The sequence below is a fragment of the Scyliorhinus torazame genome, chromosome 24 (assembly GCF_047496885.1).
Source record: "Scyliorhinus torazame isolate Kashiwa2021f chromosome 24, sScyTor2.1, whole genome shotgun sequence".
In the NCBI taxonomy this organism is placed as follows: Eukaryota; Metazoa; Chordata; class Chondrichthyes; order Carcharhiniformes; family Scyliorhinidae; genus Scyliorhinus; species Scyliorhinus torazame.
Window position 1 is genome coordinate 41300884 of NC_092730.1, and position 14576 is coordinate 41315459.

General features: G+C 45.4%; 1 non-coding gene across 1 annotated transcript; it reads right to left on the reverse strand.

The window, feature by feature from the left end:
• Positions 1-10643: 10643 nt before the first annotated feature.
• trnas-cga (transfer RNA serine (anticodon CGA)) lies at positions 10644-10725 on the reverse strand. Its single transcript has one exon. It is a non-coding gene; the product is annotated as a tRNA-Ser (tRNA).
• Between the last annotated feature and the right edge of the window lie 3851 nt (positions 10726-14576).

Genomic DNA, 14576 nt, shown 5'->3' on the forward strand with positions numbered 1-14576 from the left:
AATAGGATGGGAATAGAAGGATACGGACCCAGGAAGTGTAGAAGATTGTAGTTTAGTCGGGCAGCATGGTCGGCACGGGCTTGGTGGGCCGAAGGGCCTGTTCCTGTGCTGTACATTACTTTGTTCTTTGTTTGAGGTAATCACACATTATAGACAACGACATGCTTCCTTCAATGTTAATCTCCTTAATGACATCAAATACAATTGGCCTGAAATCTCTATTGAATAAATAAACAGCAAATTCTACAGTCAGTCCAGGAACAACCCGCGCCTTCATTCCACTTATTGTTACTTTCATTTCCCTAATCCCACTTCTTTATCACAAAGGTTTCTTTAAACTCCCTTCAAGAAAAGTGCTCACTTTCCTCATCGACCATTCGTAATTGTTTTCTTTTGTATAAAACTTATGTCAAAGAGGAATGAGAAAGACTGGCTGTAGGTAATGGTGACATGTCATGTGGACCAGATGTGATGCAGCTGAGGATGCTGAGTGATGTAATAGTGGACACTGTGAAGTTACTGGCCAGAAACTTCCGAATTCTATTTGCGTTTTTAATGGACAGCTACAATCCACTTGTTTATTCCAGGACACAACAATGAATAAAGTGAATCAGTGCTGAACAGTTTCTATCATCCCAATCCTCCAGCTTGTTCTTATTGACAAACCGGTCCTGGATTGAAGTTTTTTGCTTTAAGAATGAGACCACCACCTCCTGGGAATACAGTAGCGATTCCTCGAGGACCTGAGCTGTAAACGTGAAATTCAGTGAAAGGATTTCACCCTCCGCACGGAATCTGATCACCACCTCAACCCCAACATTCAACTTGGGTGGGCAGGCAAGACAATTTCTTCCCCCCGCCCCCCACACAGACTGGGTAATATCCCAAACTCGTATCCTGCTATTGTCACAATGCTCCACAACATCACTCTCTTCCCAAATCTCCTGGAATCTCACCCCAAATCCTCAAACCTTTTATTCTGTATTCAAACAACATTTTGTCCCCTGACTAAGTTCATCCTGGGAAGAGAGGTTTGGTATTCCGAGTTCCTCTGCAGATATCCTGTTTTTGTTTAATGACCAAAAGAGGCCTAAAACATGAAGGAAAGCCTCCCTCACAGCCCTGTGAGCATGTCTCAAAGAGACGGTGCAGCTAATACCCGCAGAGTAGATAACAATGGAGAGAACTGTGAGGAATTTCAGCGTCAACATTCGGTGGAATTAAAGGATTCAAAATAAAACATTATTTTAACTACTGAACAGATTCTCTGGGAGCAGGACTGAAGTCAAAGGGAAAAATCCAGTTGATTTCTAGTCGAAAGCATTAATCATTGGACTGAATTCAGTCCTTCTGTTAAAATGTCTGTAAATTATCCACTGGAAAGTGAAGGACAAGTTAAACCTGCAATTCTGGAACAAAGACAGATTTTGCGCTGTTGTATTCTTTGGGGAGAATTACAGAACAAAGAGATCTAGGGGTACAAGTTCGGAGCTCCTTGTAAGTAGAGTCGCAGGTGGACAGGGTGGTGAAGAAGCCATTCAGCATGCTCGGTTTTATTGATCAGGATATTGAATACAGGAGTCGGGACGTCTTATTGAAGTTGTACAATACATTGGTAAGAGCACACATGAAATACTATGTTCAGTTCTAGTCACCCTATTATGGGAAGTATATTGGTAAACTAGAAAGAGTGCCGAAGAGATTTACGAGGATGCTGCCAGGACTTGGTCCTCTGGGTTATAAGGAGAGACGGGACAGGCTTGGATTTTTTCCCTGGAGCGTCGGAGGCTTCGAGGTGAACTGATAGAGGTCTATAAAATAATGAGGAGCATAGATCAGGCAGATAGTCAACGTATGTTCCCAAAGGTAGAGGAGCCTAAAGGGCATAGGTTTAAGGTGAGAGGGGAGAGATGCCAGAGAGACCAGAGAGGATTTGCTTTCACGCGGAGGGTGGTGAGCATCCGAAATGGGCTTCCAGAGGCAGTGTAGAATCGGTACAATGTTTTCCTTTAAAATACAGTGAGATATTTACATAGAACAAAGAACATAGAACAGACAGCACAGAACAGGCCCTTCGGCCCACGATGTTGTGCCGAACCTTTGTCCTAGATTAATCATAGATTATCATTGAATTTACAGTGCAGAAGGAGGCCATTCGGCCCTTTGAGTCTGCACCGGCTCCTGGAAAGAGCACCATACCCAAACTCAACACCTCCACCCAACACCAAGGCAAATTTTGGACATTAAGGGCAATTTATCATTGGCCAATTCACCTAACCTGCACATCTTTGGACTGTGGGAGGAAACCGGTGCACCCGGAGGAAACCCACGCAGACACGGGTAGGACGTGCAGACTCCGCACAGACAGTGACCCAAGCCGGAATCGAACCTGGGACCTTGGAGCTGTGAAGCAATTGTGCTATCCACAATGCTACCGTGCTGCCCTTAAGAACAAATAAATCTACACTATATCATTTTATCGCAATCCATGTACCTATCCAATAGCTGCTTGAAGGTCCCTAATGGTTCCGACTCAACTACTTCCACAGGCAGTGATTCCATGCCCCCACTACTCTCTGGGTAAAGAACCTACCTCTGATATCCCTCCTATATCTTCCACCTTTCACCTTACATTTATGTCCCCTTGTAATGGTTTGTTCCACCCGGGGAAAATGTCTCTGACTGTCTACTCTATGTGTTCCCATGATCATCTTATAAACCTCTATCAAGTCGCCCCTCATCCTTCTCCGTTCTAATGAGAAAAGGCCTAGCACCCTCAACCTTTCCTCGTAAGACCTACTCTCCATTCCAGGCAACATCCTGGTAAATCTTCTTTGCACCTTTTCCAAAGCTTCCACATCCTTCCTAAAATGAGGCGACCAGAACTGTACACAGTACTCCAAATGTGGCCTTACCAAAGTTTTGTACAGCTGCATCATCACCTCACGACTCTTAAATTCGATCCCTCTGTTAATGAACGCGAGCACACCATAGGCCTTCTTCACAGCTCTATCCACTTGAGTGGCAACTTTCAAAGATGTATAAACATAGACCCCAAGATCTCTCTGCTCCTCCACATTGCCAAGAACTCTACCGTTAACCCTGTATTCCGCATTGATATTTGTCCTTCCAAAATCGACAACCTCACACTTTTCAGGGTTAAACTCCATCTGCCACTTCTCAGCACAGCTCTGCATCCTATCTATGTCTCTTTGCAGCCGACAACAGCCCTCCTCACTATCCACAACTCCACCAATCTTCGTATCGTCTGCAAATTTACTGACCCACCCTTCAACTCCCTCATCCATGTCATTAATGAAAATCACAAACAGCAGAGGACCCAGCGGTACGCCACTGGTAACTGGGATCCAGGCTGAATATTTGCCATCCACCAGCACTCTCTGACTTCTATCAGTTAGCCAGTTCGTTATCCAACTGGCCAAATTTCCCACTATCCCATGCCTCCTTACTTTCTGCATAAGCCTACCATGGGGAACCTTATCAAATGCTAATTTGATCAAATCAAATTTATCTGGGCAGGGTGAATATAGATGGACATGGATCAAATGTGGGCAAGTGGCACTAACTTGGTGATAGAAACTGGGCATCATGGACAAGCTGGGCCGAAGGACCTGTTTCCATGCTGTAAACATCTATGACTCTGTGACTTTCTGGAGGAAGTGTTCAATCACACAGATCAGGTCAAACGCAGTGACACCCTGCTGGGATTGATCTAAGCTACAGAGTGTGAGGATGTTTAGCTGAACAAACCGGAATGCTTGAAATATTTTACGAATCTGTGGTATCACTGACAAGAGAAATAGTTAACATTTGAGATCCTGACCCTTCATTGGAACGACCTGTTCCTCTCTCCACAGAAGCTGCCGTGTCAGCTGAATATTTGCAGCATTTTCTGTCTTTGTTTCAGATTTGCGGCATCCGCAGTATTTTGCTGTTGGGCCAAAGGACAATGAGTTGTCTTTCCTGCTCTGAGGGTTATTGCAGGTCTCTCTGGCTGTGATTATCGCTGATTATCCATCTCTGGGATCTGTATTATTCAATAAGACTGCCGTTTGTGGAGGGTTTCTGAAATCCAGTCAGAGTCCCACCAGAGTCGGTTTTTAGGCAAGGTTTAAATAAATCAGCAACAATGTCTCCAGGTCAGTGAAACTGCCGCCCCGAACTTCCTTCTGAAAGGCGACTCCAGTCACTCTCCCCTTTCCCATCAGAAAACCCATTCTGGACTAAAATAAAATCTTTGAAAGCTGCTGATCAGAGTCAGTCTGTTCCCTCCTCAGACAGATTGCAAACCGGGCAGATATATCAGCGGGCAGTTTGTTCCTCAAAGGCAGCTCCAAACAAGGATGATGTGAATCGACACCACTGAATGCTCACACCAACACGTTTATCACAGCTGTGATGAACAGCTCATGTTGCAGCTTTAGATCAGACAGTGGAGGATTATCACAGGCGCTCTGTCAGACTGCATGTTCCTTCAGACAGGTTTCCGACTGGACACGTGGAATGAGCGGCCGTGTGAACATTGGTGGTTCGGGGGAGATTTCTCACTGGAGTTCCGGTTCCATTCCCAGACCTTTCTCTTTCCTTGTCCTCTTGTCATTTGCACTTTTCATTGTCCCATCAATGGCGGCCGCGTCTTCAGCTGTCTGAGCCTTGAGCTCTACAATTCATTCTAGAAAAATCTCCAGCTGTCTCTCCGCCGTCCAAGTGCAAAATGAATGAATGCAATTAGAAGCAACAAAAAAAAGGGACGGGCAAGAAACACACCAAACAAAGCATAATCTAAAATTACTGAGCTCGATGTTGAGGACGGAGTTCTGTGGGTGGCTACTTAAATGTTGAGGTGGTTTTACTCGAGTTCCCGTTAATCTCCATTGGATCACGGATGACCAACGACAGAAAGGTCAGAGTGGGAGAGGTGGAGAATTGAAATGACAAGTGGCAGGAAACTCAAATTCATGATTGTGGATTGAACAGAGATTTATCAAAGCGGTCACAGTCTGTTATCTGACCTGTTGAAGTAGATGAGACCAAATTGTGGCAGCAAATACCGATGGGGGCGAATGGCCTCCTTCTGCACTGTAAATTCTATGATAATCTATGATACAGGAGATTAAACTGAAAAGCACAAGTGTCTCACTGGTTCACTTGGGATGAGTGTTTTGGGCCCTTGGATAATGAGGAGGGAGGCGGTAAAAAGGCAGGAGTTGCATCTCCTGCACTTGCAAAGAAAGGTGCACATAGAAAGTGAGCGGATATTGGCGGTGGAGCAGCGGTCGCGGAGGGGATTGTCCCTTCAGTCTGGTGAATGGGGAGAGCAGGGGAGGGCGTTTTTGATGATGTCATAAATGGTCCCTGGAATACGGAGACTGACGGCCTGCAAGGTGAGAACAAGCGGCACCAAATCAGTTCAGCTCGGCTTACACAGGACACAACAATGTCAGTAACGGAAAGATCTTTTGGGATAAGAGCAAATGCTTTGCAACATCGTTCACTTTTATTTCCATTTCCTACCTTAGCCGCTTTTCCTACAAATGTTGGCAGCGGTTGGATTTCCACCCGCATCCTCGGAGAGACTGAAACCTAAACCCATCTCCTCAGACCGCTCGGCCTCGCTATCCTAAAGGTTCATTGTTTCTGATACTGATGACTGGTGATTGGCATCTTGCTGTTTATCAGCTGAGTCCAGGATTTCACACTGAGGGAGAAGGAAATGATCCAATCACAGAGCTGGAACGCTGCTTCCAGTTTTCTCCCCACAGATGCGGTTTAATTCTGAGCATTTCCAGCATTTCCTGTGTTTATTATTTATGATTTTCAGCATTTGAAGTAATTTGCTTTGTGATTTGTGAACTTTCTGAGCTGAGTTCAGGGGACTCGGTTTCCAAAATATTTTTAAAAATATTTGACGGGATGTGAGTGTCGCTGAATCCGTCAACAATTATTGTCCAAAATTAATTACCCTTAAGAATTTGGCGGTGACGTGATTCTTGAGCCGCTGCAAGTCCATGTGGTGTATGTACACACACAGTGCTGTTAGGGAGGGAGTTCCGGGATTGTGAACCAGCCACAGAGATATATTTCCCAGGATGGTGTGTGTCTCGGAGTGGAACTTGCAGGTGGTCGCTGTTTCTCTGTATCTGCTCCCCTTGTGTTTCCAGGTGAGAGATCCCGCGGGGTTGGATGGACCCTCGCGGAGGAACAGTCAATGTCAGGGGTGGGATTTCAATCCTCGCCTCCAGAGGAGACTGCGACCTGAACTGCGAACTGGCCTTAGAACCGCTCGGCCATCCTGACACACGATGCACTATCAGAAACTCCCAGCGCAAATGATATCAAATCCATAACTGCAGTGACCTGGGCTAAGTTTCTGAGTCAGCACCCACACAAACATTACATAGATTACATAGAACATACAGTGCAGAAGGAGGCCATTCGGCCCATCGAGTCTGCACCGACCCACATTAATCCCTCACTTCCACCTTTTCCCCGCAACCCAATAACCCCTCCCAACCCTTATGGACACTACGGGTAATTTAGCATGGCCAATCCACCTAACCTGCACGTCTTTGGACTGTGGGAGGAAACCGGAGCACCCGGAGAAAACCCACGCACACACGGGGAGAACGTGCAAACTCCGCACAGACAGTGACCCAGCGGGGAATCGAACCTGGGGCCCTGGCGCTGTGAAGCCACAGTGCTAATCACTTGTGCTACCGTGCTGCCCTAAATTACCTACAGCCGAGAGCTCAATGACTGAAGATCGAGTTTGTCTTTCCAATGAAGATGGTTGGAGTGTGAACAATTTCCTGTCCTTCCTTTGATTTTCTCCAGGCCTGTGGGGAAGTTGCTGGGTGACAGGTACAATATTGAAGTGAGGAAAATGGAAAAGTGAATTGGTGCAATGACGCACCCTTTGTTTCTCTGCGGTTTTTATTGAGGGGAGTTTGTGTTGGTTCCCTTGGTGAGGATCACTGACTGTATGTGATTGTGGAGCAGGCAGAGGATGTGACACATGTCCGGAAGCAGCCGAGTTTGTGGATGTTGCTCCATGAAACTTCACGGCTCACAGGGTGAAAGGAGTTTTCGACGTCGAAAATGACCATGTCCGGCAGCTGGAGCTTTCCCTTGTATTTTATGGAATCTGGGAATCAGCGGATCATCAAAACACAGAAATGAAACACGTCTAGTCACAGTATTTTCTCACATGATGTTAACATCAGTTACCTCAGCGCAGCAGGTGGCTGCGTGGCCTAACAGATAAGGTGAATCTAGTGACGATATCAGAAAACTGCAGGTTCGAGTCCTGCCGCGGCCGTTTCAAACAGAAATCACATTGCTGGTTTTCCTTCCTCAGCTCAAAGTTCCGCGTTTCCGTCTAAACATTTCCCGACTTGTCTCAGAATCTATTTTCTTGCTATTTTGTTCATTCAATTGTCTCTCATCTTGGTACTCTGCTTAGATCCTAAGGAATCCACAATTTCTGTTTGATCTGGATAAACAATCGAAGCTCCATCCAGAACAAAATGTTTTGTGTCAATCGGTTCAATAAGATTCTGTGGCAGGAATTCTAATCGACTCAGGAAGATGTTTAGTAATGAGCTGAATGGACGTTTTTTGTTAACTGGTGAAAGGTTATGACACTGGATTGGGAAACCAGCGGCCCGAACTAATCTTTGGGACAGAGAATAAATCCCAACACGGCCTCTGGTGACAGTTAAATTCACTGATTTAATAAATCTGGAATTGAAAGGCATCGGAGCTGGTTAACTTTAGTCAGGTGTAAGCTGGTACCTTTTCTGATTGGTTAGATAATGCACCGCAGTCAATACTGCACTTCTTCACCAACTGCGCCCAACTGACCGCAATGTTTTTTAAAAAAACATGAATTTCTGGAATATCTGTAACTGATATTGTTACACTAACAATTTAATCAGTCGAACAGTGCGTTTAGGGAGCTGAGATTTTCGAATAGTTCAAGGGTTGGACTCCAAATCCAATGGTCTTTTTCCACGGAGATTCTACCCCTTCTCACATACAGTAAGAAGTCTTACAACACCAAATTAAAGTCCAACAGGTTTGTTTCAAATCACTAGCTCTCGGAGCGCTGCTCCTTCCCCAGCTGAATGGAGAGGTAGGTTCCAGAAACATTTATATAGACAAAGTCAAAGATGCAAGACTTTAAATGCGAGCATTTGCAGGTAATTAAGTCTTTACAGAGCCAGAGAGAGGGGTAACCCCAGGTTAAAGAGGTGTGAATTGTTTCAAGTCAGGACAGTTGGTCGGATTTCGCAAGCAAAGGCCAGATGATGTTTGGAAAGTTATCAAGGGTTGTCGAGAGAGTCCTGTATCTTTTGGGGAGTGGTCAGGATTTGTAGTTGATATACTGTTTACTGTGTGTTTATAAAATGTTAACTGGATTCATGTAATTAAAATACTTTTGTTTTAAACATACTTTAGATCTCTGTTGCATCACACCTATAAAATGGGCCCTTGTGCTCCCCATAACCAAAATGTATTTAAAGTTGTGGGTCAGGTGAACTCCGTGATATACTTTGGGGTTCTCTAAACCCTGGCCCATAATACGTGGACCGAGGTACAGTGAAAAGTATTGTTCTACATACAGTCCAGACAGATCGGTTCATACATGTAAAACATAAGACATGCATAAATACACAATGTAAATAATAATAACAGTAATAATAAATGTAAGTAATATTAGTAAACAATAACAAATCGTAAATAGAGACAAGATTGAAAAGTTGGGTTAATCGTGTCAGTAAAACGACACAAGCAACATTCAGTTTAGGGACACTCCTGGAGCCTGATGAGATCAGCAACTGATGTATTTGCATTGTGATAAGAAGTCTTACAACACTAGGTTAAAGTCCAACAGGTTTCTTTCGAATCACTAGCTTTCGGAGCGCGGCTCCTTCCTCAGGTGAATCGAAAGAAACCTGTTGGACTTAAACCTGGTGCTGTAAGACTTCTTACTGAGCCCACCCAAGTCCAACACCGGCATCCCCACATCATGGCTTACATTATGACGACTAATACAAAAACATGCAATTCGTGGCCATGAGGCGGTAGGTTCAAATCCCACCAGAGTCGGCTTTTGGGTGTCACCGTGGTTAACACTCAGGGACCCGGGGTCAATTCCAGCCTTGGGTTACAGTCTTGCACGTTCTTCCCGTGTCTGCGTGAGTTTCCTCCACTGTCCGAAGATGTCCAGTTTAGATGGATTGGCCATGTTAAATTGGCCCTTCGTGTCCAAACGTTTACGTGGGTATGGGCCGTAGGTTGGGTGCTCCTTGGGGTGATCAGTGCAGACTCGATGGGCCGAATGTCCTCCTTCTGCACAAGAAGTATTCTATGATTGCTTAAACAGGGTGAAGATGGCAGCCTCAGGACACAGAGACAAGGTAAGCTCTCAGGCCAGAGTAAGAGCCCTATGTAATGATTTATAACATTGGAAATAAACTGCATAAATACATTTATTGTGGACTGGTGCCATCTCCTGGCTGAACGGGAGGCGTTCGGCAAAGACACTTTCATTCATGAGCATTTTAAATTTGGACACTCCTCAAATACAATACACAAAATAATCTTCATTCGTGCGCTTCTTTCTTAAAATCGAGCTTCATTCTTTTTCAGTACAAATGTTTTTAGAACACATGAGTTCTCAGTTAGAAACAATAGTAAACAGCTGGGTTATCCGGGCCAGAAAAATTAGACAAGTACATTTCGGTTTACAAACTGTGTTATGGACACTCCTGGTACCTGGTGAAATTAGCACCTAGGTTACTTACAAAATGATGACTAATTAATAAAAGTGATGATTTAAGCAGGTTACAAACGGCAGCATCGGGACACAAGAACGAGTTGAGGTCTCAGGGAGCAGTAAGAGTCCTATGTAATGGTTCCGTACGGCCTGCCGAAACAGGCGCCGGAAAGTGGCTTTTCACAGTAACTTCACTGAAGCCGACTTGTGACAATAAGCGATTGTTGTTACACACAGAACATCAGAAATAAATAGCATCAATAAATGTATTGTGGACTGGTGCCATCTCCTGGCTGAACGGGAGCCGTGCGACACGGACACTTTCGGAACATTCTTAAATTGGAGTGAAATAACATAAACATTGTAAGAATGATTAAAAACAGTTTCTCAAGCAAATGCAAAGTGAAGATAAACAATAGTTGGGCCATGGTGAGTCAGCAGTGACGGTATATGGGGAGCATTGCTCCCTTCCCGGCTGTTGACAAGCCTTCAATTTGTTGCGCTGCTTTATTTAGAACTTTCAGTTCGGCTGGTCAGTTTCACAATAAGAGACATTAAAAATTCTGACATATGATAAATTCTGGCAAAAGATGTGACAAAAATAAATTTCACATTGCTTTGTGAATTTTCACAATTCTGGTTCCTGATGAAGTTAATATGAACGTTACTGAAGTGGTGATATTGTCCTGACAAATCAGAAAATTCAGAGCGAAAGCAGAATTAGAAACACAGCTTCAGGGCACAAGAAGATTCTTATGTAATGACATTTCAACAGAAAACATTGAATGATGAAAACAACACCGCATTTTTCGAACAAATGGCTCCAACATTGCCATTATTTCGCTGCGAGTAGGGTTCGAACCTACGCGGGGAAACCCCATTGGATTTCGAGCCCAACGCCTTAACCACTCGGCCATCGCAGCTTATATCTGTGCTGCCAATTCGTTCTATAGAAAGCATTGTAAAACCAGACACGCGGGATTGCAGTAATGCGATGAACGGTGTCCCAGTCATTCGATGAGTAGGGATTGAATCTGCGTGGGGAAAAAAACATTAGATTTGGCGCCACGACTTCTCAGTATTGAGAATGTTGAGATGAACGAACTGTTTTGATAACAGGAACAGAAGGTTATGTCGCTGGACTGGGAATCCAGAGGCCTGAACTCACCTTTCGTGACAAGATTTAATAAATCTAGAATTGAAATTTAGTCTCAGTAATGGCGGAGAAAGGTTCTGCTTCATACGGATCATATTTCCACAACTGGGAACACATTTACACAACAGGGAATGGTTTGACACAACCACAGTGAAGATCTGTCCCCGGCAGAGGCACGGTTCCAGGACAGAGAGAGAACAGTTAAAGAGCACAGAGCACAGTTACACAGCAGGATGCACAGTTACACAGCAGAGAGCTCAGTTAGACAGCAGAGAGCTCAGTTACACAGCAGAGAGCTCAGTTAGACAGCAGAGAGCTCAGTTAGACAGCAGAGAGCTCAGTTAAACAGCCGGGAGCACAATTACACAGCAGAGAGCACAGTTACACAGCAGAGAGCACAGTTACACGGCAGAAAGCACGGTTTCACAGCAGGGAGTACAGTTACACAGCAGGGAGCACGGTTACACAGCAGGGACCACAAAAACAGAAAACACATTTTACTAAATAGTTAGTTTTTCTATCTCAATATCTTGCTGGTTTGCTCGGCACCTATTCTGTGTGTCATTGTGTGTTAGTGTCATTGTGTGTTTATATATTAACGATCTAGATAACGGGACTGAGGAGAGAGCACGGTTACACATCAGAGGGCACAGTTACACAGCAGGGAGCACAGTTACACAGCAGAGAGCACAGTTACACAGCAGAGAGCACAGTTACACAGCAGAGTGTGCAGTTACACATCAGGGTGCACAGTTACACAGCCGAGAGTGCTGTTACACATCAGGTAGCTCAATTGCACAGCAGAAAGCACGGGTATACAGCAGAGAGCGCAGTTACACAGCAGAGAGCACGGTTACACAGCAGAGAGCACAGTTACACAGCCGAGAGCACAGTTACACAGCAGAGAGCACAGTTACACAGCAGAGACCACAGTTACACAGCAGAGTGTGCAGTTACACAGCAGAGAGCACAGTTACACAGCAGAGAGCACAGTTACACAGCAGAGAGCACAGTTACACTACATAGAGCGCAGTTACACAGCAGAGAGCACGTTCACACAACAGACAGCACAGTTACACAGCAGAGAGCACAGTTACACAGCAGAGAGCACAGTTACACAACAGAGAGCACAGTTACACAGCAGAGCGTGCAGTTACACAGCAGAGAGCACAGTTACACAGCAGAGTGTGCATTTACACATCAGGGTGCACAGTTACACAGCAGAGAGTGCAGTTACACATCAGATAGCTCAATTGCACAGCAGAGAGCACAGTTACACAGCAGAGAGCACAGTTACACAGCAGAGAGTGCAGTTACACATCAGACAGCTCAATTGCACAGCAGAGTGCACAGTTACACAGCAGGGTGTGCAGTTCCACAGTGGAGTGTGCAGTTCTACAGCAGAGTGTGCAGTTACACAGCAGAGAGCACAGTTACACAGCAGAGAGCACAGTTACACAGCAGAGTGTGCAGTTACACAGCAAGGTGCATAGTTACACAGCAGAGAGCACAGTTACACAGCAGAGAGCACAGTTACACAGCAGGGAGCACAGTTCCACAGCAGGGAGCACAGTTACACAGCAGAGTGTGCAGTTACACAGCAGAGTGTGCAGTTACACAGCAGAGAGCACAGTTACACAGCAGGGAGCACAGTTACACAGCAGGGAGCACAGTTACACAGCAGAGTGTGCAGTTACACAGCAGAGAGCACGGTTACACAGCAGAGGGCACAGTTACACAGCAGGGAGCACAGTTACACAGCAGAGAGCACAGTTACACAGCAGAGAGCACAGTTACACAGCAGAGTGTGCAGTTACACATCAGGTAGCTCAATTGCACAGCAGAAAGCACGGTTAAACGGCAAAGACCTCAGTTACACAGCAGAGAGCTCAGTTACACAGCAGAGAGCTCAGTTACACAGCAGAGAGCACAGTTACACATCAGGGTGCACAGTTACACAGCAGAGAGTGCAGTTACACATCAGGTAGCTCAATTGCACAGCAGAAAGCACGGTTAAACGGCAAAGACCTCAGTTACACAGCAGAGAGCTCAGTTACACAGCAGAGAGCTCAGTTACACAGCAGAGAGCACAGTTACACAGCAGAGAGCACAGTTACACAGCATAAAGCACAGTTACACAGCAGAGAGCTCACTTACACAGCAGAGAGCTCTGTTACACTGCATAGAGCACAGTTACACAGCAGAGAGCACAGTTACACAGCAGAGAGCTCAGTTATACAGCAGAGAGCATAGTTACACAGCAGAGTATGCACTTGCAGAGTGTGCACTTACACAGCAGGGAGCACAGTTACACAGGAGAGAGCACGGTTACACATCAGAGGGCACAGTTACACAGCAGGGAGCACAGTTACACAGCAGAGAGCACAGTTACACAGCAGAGAGCACAGTTACACAGCAGAGTGTGCAGTTACACATCAGGTAGCTCAATTGCACAGCAGAAAGCACGGTTAAACGGCAAAGACCTCAGTTACACAGCAGAGAGCTCAGTTACACAGCAGAGAGCTCAGTTACACAGCAGAGAGCACAGTTACACATCAGGGTGCACAGTTACACAGCAGAGAGTGCAGTTACACATCAGGTAGCTCAATTGCACAGCAGAAAGCACGGTTAAACGGCAAAGACCTCAGTTACACAGCAGAGAGCTCAGTTACACAGCAGAGAGCTCAGTTACACAGCAGAGAGCACAGTTACACAGCAGAGAGCACAGTTACACAGCATAAAGCACAGTTACACAGCAGAGAGCTCACTTACACAGCAGAGAGCTCTGTTACACTGCATAGAGCACAGTTACACAGCAGAGAGCACAGTTACACAGCAGAGAGCTCAGTTACACAGCAGAAAGCTCAGTTACACAGCAGAAAGCACAGTTACACAGCAGAGAGCTCAGTTACACAGCAGAAAGCACAGTTACACAGCAGAGAGCTCAGTTACACAGCAGAGAGGACAGTTAAACAGCAGAGAGCAGATTTACACAGCCGGGAGCACTGTTACACATCAGAGTTTGCAGTTACACATCAGAGAGCACGGTTACACAACGCAGAGCACAATTGCACAGCAGGATATATATTTACAAACGGGGCCTATCATTGTAAAACAGAAAACACATTTTACTAAATAGTTAGTTGTTCTATCTCAATATCTTGCTGGTTTGCTCGGCACCTATTCTGTGACTCATTGTGTGTTTGTCCTGATAGTCTCTTCCTGCTTTTCGGTGTGTCTTTCTCTGTCCTCTGTCTGTTACAGACGTGCTGATGATCCGTGTTATTGTCCTGCAAGAGTGAGCTTCACAACACGTGGGTTCTTGATTGAAGGAAAAAATGGAGGCAGTGACTAGTTATCTGGCTGGCACAGAACAGCAATTGTGGACACGGTGGAACTAAAGAGCAGAGTGGCGCAGCGGAAGCGTGCTGGGCCCATAACCCAGAGGTCGATGTATCGAAACCATCCTCTGCTGTTTTTATTCTCACTCACACCAAAAGTAAACAAGTCGCTCTTCCCCAGCACATCCACATTTTCTTTTCAGTAAATTAGAATCAAAGTGTTGCTTCCAGTGTGATCCGGAAAATTGTCCCGGGAATGAAGCAGACAGCATTACAT